The sequence below is a fragment of the Atta colombica genome, unplaced genomic scaffold, assembly GCF_001594045.1.
Source record: "Atta colombica isolate Treedump-2 unplaced genomic scaffold, Acol1.0 scaffold198, whole genome shotgun sequence".
NCBI lineage: Eukaryota > Metazoa > Arthropoda > Insecta > Hymenoptera > Formicidae > Atta > Atta colombica.
In genome coordinates, this window is record NW_017259291.1 from 5,713,157 (window position 1) to 5,726,603 (window position 13,447).

The 13,447-nt window shown below is 36.6% G+C and overlaps 4 non-coding genes across 4 annotated transcripts; 3 read left to right on the plus strand and 1 right to left on the minus strand.

Moving 5' to 3' along the window:
* The first annotated feature begins 1,841 nt into the window (after positions 1–1,841).
* Trnaa-ugc lies at positions 1,842–1,913 on the plus strand. The gene has a single exon. It is a non-coding gene; the product is annotated as a tRNA-Ala (tRNA).
* A 9,107-nt stretch (positions 1,914–11,020) lies between these two features.
* Positions 11,021–11,100, plus strand: Trnal-uag. Its single transcript has one exon. It is a non-coding gene; the product is annotated as a tRNA-Leu (tRNA).
* A 516-nt stretch (positions 11,101–11,616) lies between these two features.
* Trnaq-cug lies at positions 11,617–11,688 on the minus strand. Its single transcript has one exon. It is a non-coding gene; the product is annotated as a tRNA-Gln (tRNA).
* Positions 11,689–11,997: 309 nt separating this feature from the next.
* On the plus strand, positions 11,998–12,069 carry Trnaa-ugc. The gene has a single exon. It is a non-coding gene; the product is annotated as a tRNA-Ala (tRNA).
* Positions 12,070–13,447: the final 1,378 nt, after the last annotated feature.

Genomic DNA, 13,447 nt, shown 5'->3' on the forward strand with positions numbered 1-13,447 from the left:
ATTTAGATAAATTAGTCTTGTAAAGAAATGAAAAATTGTAGAGGTAAGAATAGTATATACTATTTCCGTTACATAGATTAATGATATATGATCGTTCAAGTACGTAATGCAACGTAATATGCATAATGTAAGTTACGACATGTAAAGTTTGCTTGGAGCGCAGTCTCGGTTTATCGAGACTGCTTTCGCAACATGTCCACAAAGTAATTAAGAATATATCAGCACGTTTATGAATCGTAGCTGCCGCATGAATGGTCGATAGCTGACAAGCGATAGAATCATTTCGTCGCCCTTACTCCGTTAAGCATATCCACACCTTTCATATATCAAACGATATGTCATGCACTGCAATTACTCGAACAATAGCGCTTTCAAGTCACGCGTTTCTCCGACAGTTAGAAACCGTTGAAACTGCAGTAATATTTGCAACGTCAGAATTTATATGTTTTCGCGCGTTTTATTATTTTGCAAATGATGTTTACGAGTAAACGCGCGAATTTCCAGAATATTTTAAGATGCTTCTATAAAGTCTGCAGTAAAATAATTTCTCATTATCTTTTAACGATAACAAAACACAGAAAACTACTTTAATATGCGACTGTTCATGCTAACTAATAATTCTCTCTTAATTGAAATCAGACAGATGATGAAATGAATTAAAATAGAACGATAATACGGCAGGCACCGGTAAAATATTAATTACTGCTTTTTATCCATGCATCTTGTTACATCAACTTATTATCGTAGTTTATCTTAAAATTATTTAATTCTTAAAATAGCATTCTTTAAATTAAGTCATTTTCTCTTATTAAATTATGCTCTGCACTTTTTGAAAAAATATCAAATACATTAATATATAATAAACATAATAAGTCTTAGAGAGTCTGATTTTGTATTTATTCCAATCTTATAAATTTAGAATCGTCTCTTTCTTTCTCCTTGTCTCTTTCTATTTAAATTTGAGATCCATTCAAGTTTTCCATTCTAATTTTAACATTTTATCTAGAATCTACAATGAAATGACCATCTCAAGATCGCGATTAAATATAACATTGGACTATATTCTTAATGTGATATTAATGACTCTCATTGCATAAAATCTGATTACATTACAATTATACAATCATATATTAAACATATGCGTGCTCGTCGCGATCGAAGATTACTTTCTCTCGAGTTATTCCCCTTCGCTCCATTTATCGGTGCGTCTATCACGTCATCATTCAATTCGCGCCAAGCCGATTCGCGAGGTTTAGAAATGCAAATTAAACGGGACAAGGAAAACACGACGGAGCATTATCGCGCGTCTGAAGTCGCTGAACGGAACGGAAGAGACGTGAGTGCGGGCGGACGACGCGCGCTCAGGATAAAAGTGCGATGGATGATAGATCTTCATTAGACTGCGATGGTGCATAAGTCACGCAACGGGGGGGCACGACTTTTAGCCACCCTTGTAATTCTCCAGCACGCGCTATGTAAGCGCGCCTACCGCACGGATACATGATGCCCGCGTGATCGGCACGAATAACTTCTTTGCCATCAAACAATTTAATATATCGCCGTGTATTATAAAATATTTCTTATTTATTGTTATTTATGATATTTATTGTAAATGAAATATGTATTTGTACCTGCTATAGTAAAATGGAAATAGATGCGAAAATGTATACATAGAGATATAATATTATATAAATATTTTAGAAATGATCTCTCAGACAAATATTTAATTATTTAATAAAATAATTAAATAAAATATGTTTTTTTTAAATTTAACTTCACATAAAATTAGATATAATTCATTGATTACTTATCTCTATCCAGAAAAACAGTATCAATAAAATGGGGATGTAGCTCAGTGGTAGAGCGTTCGCTTTGCATGTGAAAGGTCCCGGGTTCGATCCCCGGCATCTCCAATCTTTTGCTTTTTCTTTTTTTTTTTGTACTTAACGTATGTATAAATGATAGATTCTATTTTTGAGTTTGCTTACGTTACGTTTTTAATTTATTGTATATCATCTTTCTTATTTTCTCATTTTAATAATCTAAAACAAGTAACGTAGAGAATATAAAAGAATATTTACAAATAATATCTTGCTTTTCTTTTTTATATATTTTTATAATAGATATATGATAAGTATCTTAACTTTTTTTTCTTTCTCTCTGTTGATCTTTATTTAAAATAAGAGTTATTCAATCGAGTTCCGAACAGGTGTGGATACATAAAAAATATCATTGTGTGATGCATTATGAATATAACTGTGCGTGGGAGACGGAATAATATTTTCTCCAGTATTCTCGTAGCCTGTGGTCAATCAAATCTTTTTTTTAAGAAACCTTACAACTGAGGTCCGTTATATCTATCTACCGTCCGGCTATTTTACGTTTCACGAAGCCTGAAAATCGCCAAGTTCACGGAGTTTGTTAAGGTTTCGGCGTTTAATTTTCCCACAATACCGTCCACAATTGAGGCTTTCCGTTTTTTTTTTTTTGCGCGTAACGAAGCGCAAGAACGCGCGCCTTGAGTAAATTGGAACGCGCATTTCTACGTTTTCCACGTAAAAAAAAGCACACGTGGCGTCGCGCAAATATAGGAAACGTTAAAAGTATCGGGTGATTTATTACAGCGGGTATCGTACTGTAAGACAAACGCAAATGAGTAACGAGCGAGACTTCGAGCGGCAGTGGACGGCGTTTATTTTCTCGAATACTTACACGTGAAAAGAGCTAAATGCCGCGAGCGGCGGATTTAATAACTCGAGCGGTTCGGTGTACCACGATGAAAAGCCTTTTGTCCCGTACATTCGAAAACGAGGCAGAGCAAGAATAGAAGGAGGAAGGTGGAGGAGGAAAGAGGAGGAAGAGAAATAGCCGGAATATCGAGACTGCGACAGAGTAAAAAAGGGTAGAATAAAAGAGAAGAGAGAGGAGAGAGAGAGAGAGAGAGAGAGAGAGAGAGAGAAAGGGTGAGTTTGGTCGCCGATTGAGCGTGCGTAACTCGCTTCGATGGGTTTGTTGCAGGCTGCTCGCCTTCCCGACTGCATTCGAGCTGGTGGACGACGAGGGAGATGTATTACGAAGAAAGATAGATAGAGAGAGAGGGGGGGGGAGAGAGAGAGAGAGAGAGAGAGAGAGAGAGAAGGGAAGAAATGCATATGACTGCGGGATTGCATTGACTGCAGCGGAATAACGCGGTTTCAAAAATCGCGTTCGCGTTCATAATCCACTCTCATGCCGGGGATTGCATCCGGACGACGCCCACTTACACTCGTTGCAAGCTATGCACTTCTAGCCCGTAGGACACATTTATCGCTGATGCATTTATTGCCGATGCATCAAGGGAGGAAATTGTCGGCGGCGCCCATTGTCGCCGTACGATGTCGCGAGCTGGTGGCCGAGCCAAGGGGTTGACCTGCTGAGACGAGAGGTAAAGGGAGGCCGTGCCATTCCTATAGCATTACGTCATACATCGATTCTCCCGGGGATTCCCACGGAGTCAACTCGCCACTGGGAACTCGTTGCATCATCGCCACTGCAGGTAACTACTACGCCGTGCAATTGTGATGTTTGACGCGTAATTGCTGCGTATTCTATAATTTCACGTGTGTAATGTGCATGCACGTAGAAGATGTGTCTGTAGACACACATTACTCTTTGATCAATTATTATTTATTTATTCCATTATTAAAATTTACTATCTAGGCAAGAATAAAATATATATTCAAAATGAAAAATATGATACAGATTACCGGCAACGCTTCATATTTTCTAGCCTTTCCTTGAATCGAATTTGTTATTTATTCATTTATTATTCATTATATTGTTATGGCTAATTTATGATCTATTATTTATTATTGAATTAAAAAATTCAAGTGCCGAAATCTTCGTTCTGTTTGCACAAATTTTGTCTTTGCAAAAAATAATTAAAAACTAATAATGTGCTAACACTCTTGTACGTGTTTGATTTAACACTGTTGTTTTTACATCGTATCGCGTATTTCAATCAAATAATATCAGTGCGATGGAAAAGTACCGTAACCGAGAATGATTTGATTGAATTTAACTTCCGGAGCGGGCAATTAAAAAAGCAATTTCAACGCGCGTCATTGCCGGGTCGAAATTTGTCGGCGAACGAATTAAAAAAAAAAAAGGAAGCAATCGGGAACGCGTGGCGCGTCTCGCTTTGGGGATAATTGCCGTCGCGTGCCTAAAAATGAGGCTGTCACGACTGATTAATCATCGGCAATCTCGCGCGAGAGAATGGCGAAAGGACGCCGCCATTAGCGGCAAATGACGAAAACTCCGTCACCGGGTATATCCATGCTGTATGCTCGGGAAACGCGTTATTTTTTTCTCCCTCTCTTCCGTTCACTTCTCCGCTTCTCCTCGCCATTCGTACACATTCGTACCGTGCACGAGGAGGAGAGATACGCGGCGTGCAGAGGAGTGAGTAATTTAATTGAAATTCCCCTCTGTGAAATTGTGGAAAAATCGAGTCATGCGATCGCCAGAGCCTGCGCGAAAATGAAATTACAAGAGGAAACGAGGTTTGTTCGATGATGCAGGTGAATGTCGGTTTCAGGGGAGATGGCCGGAGATTGGGGGGAAGGGGAGGGGGAGAGAGATGGAACAGAGGAAATATCTGCACATGGGTGAGCCTAGCTAGCTAGTCGACGTCGGTTTTGCGTGGACAAATTTTTCGGTTTTAAATTTCTGCGCTAAATTGGCCTTGCGAAATTATCCTCAATTATCGCGTCGCGAGGGCTATACTTCGATACGAGAGACTCTCTATACGGCCCCGAGCTCGCGACTCTACTGGAAAATATCCTATTTCGCGTGGCGTACTCGGGCTTTTCGGGCGTGCAGAAACGAGGGTTGCGCGTGTATCGCGTATACACAAATTGCAAAAATCGATCGATAATCCAACCCGATAATTGAGTAGTTTTCCGGAACGCTGTCTCGGAACGCCGCATCGCGCGCCGAAATATCACGCGTGGAAATATGCGAGCCCATAGCGTACACGAGCCACGAAATACGAGAGCCTCGGATTCCGCGGATAACTCCATTCGTAATGAAATTGTTTTTAATTAAGCCTGCGACTCTCATAAACGTACGAGCGACGTTAAGTCGGGAGGACCCGGATAATTTGATGACGACGAGCTGAAAATCTCTCATATTTTCATATCTTGGAATTATTCGTTTTGTTCAACTAGAAAAATGAATGTATTAAATCTGAACATATGTTTTCTGCGTGCACACAGAATCATTTGTTGTGCTGAAACGTGAAACATTCACTGCTCGAGAATAATATTCGATAATTTATACTTTTTAAATCGATTTATCGAACATTTCTATTAATCGTTCATAACGGGTCACAGTAGTTTATTATCATACGTCTGCACAGCGTTCGCGGTGATAGCGTGTGCAAATATTTCTTGGCAAATGAAACTCGTTGCCGTTTATATACGAAAAGCTTTCGCGGGCGAACGTAGTCATAGCCGTTTTTAATTAAACTTCCGTCCGCGATGAAACGCTGCTGCGACTATGTGCAACGCGTTCGTTAACCGCACGTAAACTTCGACGGGGTGTGGGAGAGGCATACCGAAAACTTGGTATTTCCGCGCGCCGCATGAGAGAAGAGGAATTATTCATCGTGATATTTCGCGCGAGATCCCCCATTAAAAATGAATCCCTCGAGCGAGCGAGGAAGCGACCTATCGTCGCGCATATTTTAGTATGCGCACTTTAATTACCGAGAGCCGGTTTGCCAAAAGCGACGAACGTAAACAGAGGCCATGTAATTCGATTCGCTTGGCACAAATATTTGTGGCTGTGTAACGCGCCGTAACGCGCCACACCGCGCCACGCCGTTACGCGACTCGAATCAGCGGGTTGCGTTACCGGAACTGCGTAACCCTGTGTGTGTTTGTGTGTGTGTGTGTGTGTGTGTGTGTGTGTGTGTGTGTGTGTGTGTGTGTGTGTGAGTGTGTGTGTGTGTGTGAGTGTGCGTGTGCGTGTGTGTGTGTGTGTGTGTGTGTATGTGTGTGTACGCGCGGCGCGGGGGTTAACCCAGCCGTAGCGCATTCGGAATCGCTGCGGGTCAGTTACGTGAAAATGGCTCGGTACGTGCTATACATCGTGTTTCGGCAGATAGGACCGAGATCCCGCTCGCGCCGTAAGTACGGCATTGTGCAGTTACGCAAGGAGGATTATGTCGGGCAGGGACGAATTAATCCATCACTCGTGGGCGAAACAATGGCGCCGATTGTCGATTATTTCCCCATTGTGCAAGTAATCCCACGTGGAAAAATAATGAAGTTGCAAAATCGGCGTGTGCAACATTTCCGAAATGAAACGCCTCTGTAACATTGTGTTCGAAGATAATTCAATGTGATAATATTGTAATTACACTTAATCTTTAAGTAAATAGATGACTACTGCATCCACGCATTGTTATCTTAACAATCTTGTCAGAAAAGGAGAATAAAAATTTTATTATCTAGAAAAGATAACCTAGAACCTTTATTACCTAGAACTTCATTATTTTTACATTCCCCTGTCTCCTTTAAAGACGTAAATAATATAAATTTAACTATATACATACTTTATAAAAAGTATAACTATAAAAACAAATTTTTTTGGCTATCATGAGCACTTACTCAAAGTTTAATATACAATTTTTTAATATATATCGTATAATATATCATAATATTGATTAATGAGTAATAAAATATTAATCCAGAGTTCAGTTATAAAAAAATAAGAATAAATTATGAAATAATATACTAAATTTTATTTATTTATATAATGACTACATACAAAATAAATAAATATTTATTTAATAAGTAAAAGAAATGATAGCTAATTCAAATTAATAATTTTGTACCAAATAAATATATTTAATATCTAAATATTTAGTTTTGACAATATTTAAATAAACATTTTATTAAAATTTAGTATATTTTTATCAGTGCGTTAATTCGCATTAATACGCAGCGCCGTGTCGGAACTATCTCGATTCCAATACGAATACAAAACATATCAGTTACGTAGCCTCGGTTTCTGTTAGTAACGGACCTGCTTTCCATGCATGCCGGATCGGATACGTGCAATTGCGGCGGAACTTGCTACAGTGGAGAGTCTGTATGCACTCGAGCGCATCCCGAATCCGTAGGTCAGTTACGAGAAAATATTGACTGATCGCGCGTAATGGTGCATTTGATATTAACAATAGTACCCTTCCCTTGAATCTATCCGCTATCTCTCGCGCGCGGGCGGGCAAATCGTACGCGTGCATCAACGTGCGTGAGTGCAGCATACGCATGGCTATAACAACGGGGTAAACATAGGCGTGCAGATATTAAAGCGAGCGTATTTCCTGACTCGCATCAATTGTCATTAAACGACATGATTATTGCACATGTTGACGATTATTGCTGCGATAGACCATTACTGGAATATCCGTGCGAGCCATGGCCTCATAATGATCGATAGCCGATATATATTCATCGGGCATTTCGTTAATGGCACATTGTGCCAGCCAATGGTGCACGGCATTGCGAAAATTGCGACGTTTCGTTAACGAGGCGTTTCGAGAATCGCTGTTAACCGAACTGTCGTTGTCTCCAGTTTGCGCGAAACATTGGACATCATAGATACGACAGATGGAAATGTATGGTAAACGAAAATAATGAAGATTTTAATGCGATTATAATTTATACTTCGCGTTTCTAAATTCACAGCTAACTGAAAATGGAAACTGGAACTTATCAGCTTTTTAAAATTACAATCATACTTCAAATTACAAATCAACGTCACGTATCATATAATACAGTCATATATAAATTATTTAAATAAGTTTCCTATTTAAATTTTTTACTTGATAGAAATTTATTCATGATGTTTAATCTTTAAACGTCACGAGAATAACATATTATGTTTTCGATTGCTTATGACTTTTATAAAAATTAATATGTATTATAAAAAAAGAATTTGTTTCAATCGAAACTTTAGACATTAATGAATATAACAGTATTAAGCAAATGTATGTTTATTAATAAAAAAGTTACAAGTAATGAAAAAAGCATTGGAAAAGCAAGAAAGATATGCCATGTCGAAAAGGCTTAAAATTTAGGGATTAAATATTGCTTAAACGATTTCTTTTTTTAAAATTTTTAAACTTTAAAAAAAATGTTTTAAACGCGACGTTTTTATTTATGTTACTTTTTGAAAGCGTTTAGTTTAGATCTCTCATTTTTCCATAGTATGGTAGCATGGCTTTCACGCTGACCCTTTCACAGAAAAGGGAAAGGAACGTAGAAAATCGAAACAGCTACCTGTTGATCGTGTAATTGTAGCCATTTAACCAATTAACGGCAGATATTGGCGATGCACTGTATGCGTTTCACAAAGAACGAAGACTTTCGTATCGAACGATGAAAAGCCATCATCTCTTCAGCGAGTTGCTTATAATATCGTTGGCATATATTACGGTAAGTTACGATATGTCGACGACTTGATGGCGGAGAAGAGTACCTGTTTAGCATCGCGTTTAGCAGAATCATGCCGCCACTTTGGTCCGATACTCGTGGCTGTCGTCGCGAATGATCGATCATATCGTTCCGGCTATGCGTAGTTGAAATGAGGATAATCTCGATGACTCGCACCCTCTGAATTACGTCTCGCATGTTACATATCATATAGAGAAAATCCCTCGTGAGCATGTATCGTTGTATAGAGAGAAGGGTAGAGGGGCAAAAGAGGGAGGCGCTGTCAATTCTTACGAATAAACTGCTCGGAGCCAATTGAGGATGATAAATCTATTTTATTTTCGGCGAATCATGCAACTCGTGGGGAGAGTAATAGAGATTATTAGGAAATGCAGGTGCCGCTTATGGATATTATAAGCTCTATCGAATGGCTCCCATAAAACAATAATGGGATCGGTCGAATGATGTGAAGAGAAAATGGAAATGATGCGAAAGGAAAACGCGTTTACCTCATTTTATCACGAGATACGCACGTAAATCTATACTGATTTTCATTATCGGCGAAAGTGGCGGTGAAAGTAATTAATTTCAGAAAATTAGACGAACATCTCTTCATTATGTGTACAGGGAATTCTTTTTTCGAAACATTCTCATGTTCAGGTAGCAAATTTTATTTCGGTGATTTTTAACTCAATTCAATATATTTTCAATTTAATCTGGGAATAGTCACCTGAGGTAAAAAAAGTGTGAATTGTTGTAAAATATAAATTGCTTTGTATGGATAGTGTTTAATATTTTTTTATTTTTTAATAGCTATTCTTTACGAATCTTTAAATATTGTAATTCCATTAAAAACCCGTAATAAAAAAATTGTTGTATAAATAAAATCTTTATTTTTTAGAAATAATATTTTAATAAGCTATTTAATTTAACGTGCTTATTGCATTTAATATTTATTTGATTTTTTATTTACCCTTTTCAGAAAATTATTATTAAATCCATATCCATATAATATTTTCAAATACTAATATATTGGAAACCAATTAATAATATACAATTGTTGTTAATAATAAAGTGATTTTAATTGGAATATAAAAACAAGCGTAAATATGGAATATAAAAACATATAAAAACATCAGGTTATTACTCTCAGAAAAGAATTACTTTTGGATGGCATTTTGCGCTATATAATTAATAGCTCTGTCACAATAGAAAGAAGGAGATGATTTCGCGTGTCGGCTATAAAATATAGTCAGAGCATGGTGCATCAACGGGAGACGAATTTATCTTCCTCCATTTTCCGGTGTCGTATCTCTCGCGACGGTAACGAGACGGGGAGAGAGAGAGAGAGAGAGACTCCGGACTTTCAAGACCCGATTTCGGTTTATCACGCCGGCTTATCTACGTTATACGAGTATTCACGCAAATTTATCGATCTGTCTACAGTCGTTTCGACATAACCGAAGCGCTTCGTTTTGGCTCTCGAGCATCAACTTTATGCCGCGATCCCTCGGGGACGCGATAAGGAAAGGAAAAAAAAAGAAGTCAGCGGAGTCACGTTATGAGCATGAATTTTTATATTGAGATCTTATCGCTTAGGGTACAGCGCTACCGGAAAGGGAAAATAAAAGAGGAGATTTGTGGCGCCATAATGACGTTTTGCTATTGCAACGCGCGCGAAATGGCCAATTTATTCGTTCATTTTAACTTTTTCAAGATCAAGTTTCCTTTTAAAGCACTCGCCATTTTCTAATATCTTTTCTTTCTATGATTGTATTTATTTCAATTTGAAAATAATTTGACCTTAGGATTCGCTATCGCGATTATAAAATCTGTGTTTATTTCGATTTTGACAAAGGTTTTTTTTTCCATGTCGTATTATTTAAAATGTTTTATTCAACAAAGCGTTTACTAGTAATAATTATAAAGACAATTGATAGCTACTATTTAATTCAACGTTAGCACGCGAAAACGCACGTAACGGAATGATATCTTATTGTTAGCTGTACATACGATGCTGACTATGAGAACAAGCTGCTAGGCAACGCGACGTGAGATGATATGCTTGTGACGTAATCAAGGCCAATACGATAGCACGTGCTGGGAGAATGTGAAACAATGTTAGAGATACATGATTCTTACATTTACGGGATGTTATATTAAATGCATTATTTCTCTTATTATTGTATATAGCACGTTTAGTATATCGGATATATGTGATCGGAGTTTATTTGAGTAAAATGTTTTTTCATAAAAAATGAGTAAAAAATCTAGAATGTATTTTTTTTAGATGTATAATTTTTTCAAAAATGAAAAATATTTTTAATAAAAAGTGAGTTTAACTATGTATTAACGTTTGGATATATTTAATAATAGGATATATTTGATAATTCATTACGTATAGTTAAATAAACAGACACTATTTTTATATTAATTTTGAATTTTGCAATTATACTTTAATTAGTTTTAAATCAATACAATTTATTGTGAAAGAAGATTACATTTATATGCAGTTATGGTCCCGTTCTATCGAAGGCAGCGTGGCCGAGCGGTCTAAGGCGCTGGTTTTAGGCACCAGTCCGTAAGGGCGTGGGTTCGAATCCCACCGCTGTCAAATCTTTTTTTTCATTTTATTTTTTATTTTATTGTCTTTTAATGATTTGATTTTTGGCAGAAGCGATTGGAAATTATATGAGTCATAAAAATAATATATATACGAATCAATTTAATTATTCTAGCTATGCTGTATTCATACTAGTATTTATTTCATGAAATTAACAATTATATTGTTACAATATGTTTAAACAATTATCTCTTAACATTTTCTCTTCAATACCTTACATATCAATATTATCGATTTTTTTTATAACTTCGTTACATATCGAGAGGGAATTTCAAGGACAGTATTGCAATAATTTATGTAGGCAACTTTACAGTAATGTGATCATTATCTATGCAGCCAGTAATACACACAAGTTTGTGTTGATTACATAGCTGTGTGTTTAATATATGTATAGTATGAGTTTACATAATTTCATTCTGCGGTGGTAAAATTAATATTTAAAAGTGGCACTAATTTATTTGGTGTAATAAATATTTGGTGAAATAAAGAGCGAAAAATCAAAAATTAAGGTCCCACCGAGATTTGAACTCGGATCGCTGGATTCAGAGTCCAGAGTGCTAACCATTACACCATGGGACCTTCAAAAATCTCTACTGATAAGAGAGCTAAAATGCACTTGGCCTTGGCACACTTTGTAATATAATTGCGTTTAGGTCAATGTCTTGCAAGATAGCGATCATTCAACCTTTTGTGTTTGAAGTATGGATTCGTATCATTCATCATCACTCAGCGCACTCGGCGATATTTGCACTATATAGATGTTCGTAGTTAACGTTTAACCACTCAATTTTTTCATCGAATAAATTTTTCTTACATTAATTAAAATAATCGATAATATTATATAAAACAGATTGCTACTCTCATGTTAGTTGGAGCTCATCCAAAAACGGGGATGTAGCTCAGTGGTAGAGCGTTCGCTTTGCATGTGAAAGGCCCCGGGTTCGATCCCCGGCATCTCCAATTTTTTGCTACAGTCGTTTATGTATAACGATTTATTTTATCTTTCATAGAAAACAATTTATTGTTGTACACTTATATTATTTTACTTATATTATTTTATACTATTACTCATATTATTTTATTCGAATCTCAATATGAATTTCTGAAAGAAAGAATGAAAAATATATTATTTATTTTTAAAACAATACATTAAATTTTTTATATGTGTTACAATATTACGTCCTCGTTTATATCATTTCTAACATTTAACTTATATCTGTTAGTGCATTTCGTTTCATATATATTTCATAATATGCATAATGAGCAACAAGAATAAATAATGCATCATGCACCATATTATTTATAATATTAATATTGAAATTAATACTGTTATATTGAAATTAAACAATTATTTTTGTTAGAATTACATAAAAAAAGACTGTTGAAAAAGACTCGACTTAGTATCGTTTGCAATTTTTTGAAAGCGCACAATCGTGAACTTGTCAACATTGGATCGATCGTCGCGCAGTGAAAAAATGGCGCGTATTTAGAACGTCAACCGACGGCCGTGGCCGTATGTAAAGCGTGACAAGGGAGACGATAGCATGCAAATGAAACCGCGCAAAGAGATTGAATGGTAATAGTCTTCGATTCGTCATATGCAAAAGTTCTGCGTGTATCTGCGAGCATGGAGCCGTGGCCCCCTCTCTCCTGTCGACGTGAAAGAAAGATGCTATCATTTGAATTGCCATCGTCATCATACGGGTAGAGATACGTTATGCCTATCTCCATCGAATATACCCGGGAATAATCGTGCGAAATATACTGCGACAGGCTTTCCTTTTTTTTTCCTTTCTTTCCTTCTTTTTCTCTCTCCCCCATGGGGTGAATGCAAGCGCTGTGCACGTGGGAATTAATCATCGTTGGAAAAAAACGACGCAATAAGGCAGAACGTATAGCGCGAATCGCTGGTTCTCTAATGTAATCGCACGTCGATGAATCGTACGAGAAGCAAGAAACGCTGTAGTGGATAACGGCCTTGATTGATCATAAGCGTAGTAGTGCTCCGTGCTCTATCGATGGTACGGTATATACATGCAGCTTTGTTGGCTGCGATTTATTTTTCTTCGCTTACTCAATTTGAAATATATATTTACACTTATATATTACAAAGAATGGATCAATTAATATTATAACTTTTTATTTATTCTGACTTTATATACAAGACATATCTATATCATTATATATACTACATATCTTATATGAATAATATGCATTTAATAAATTACATATTATATATATATATATATATACATACATATGAATATATATATACATATTATATATAGAATCACAGAATTATTTCAAGCTAGTATTTATATTTTAGTACTACTATTGG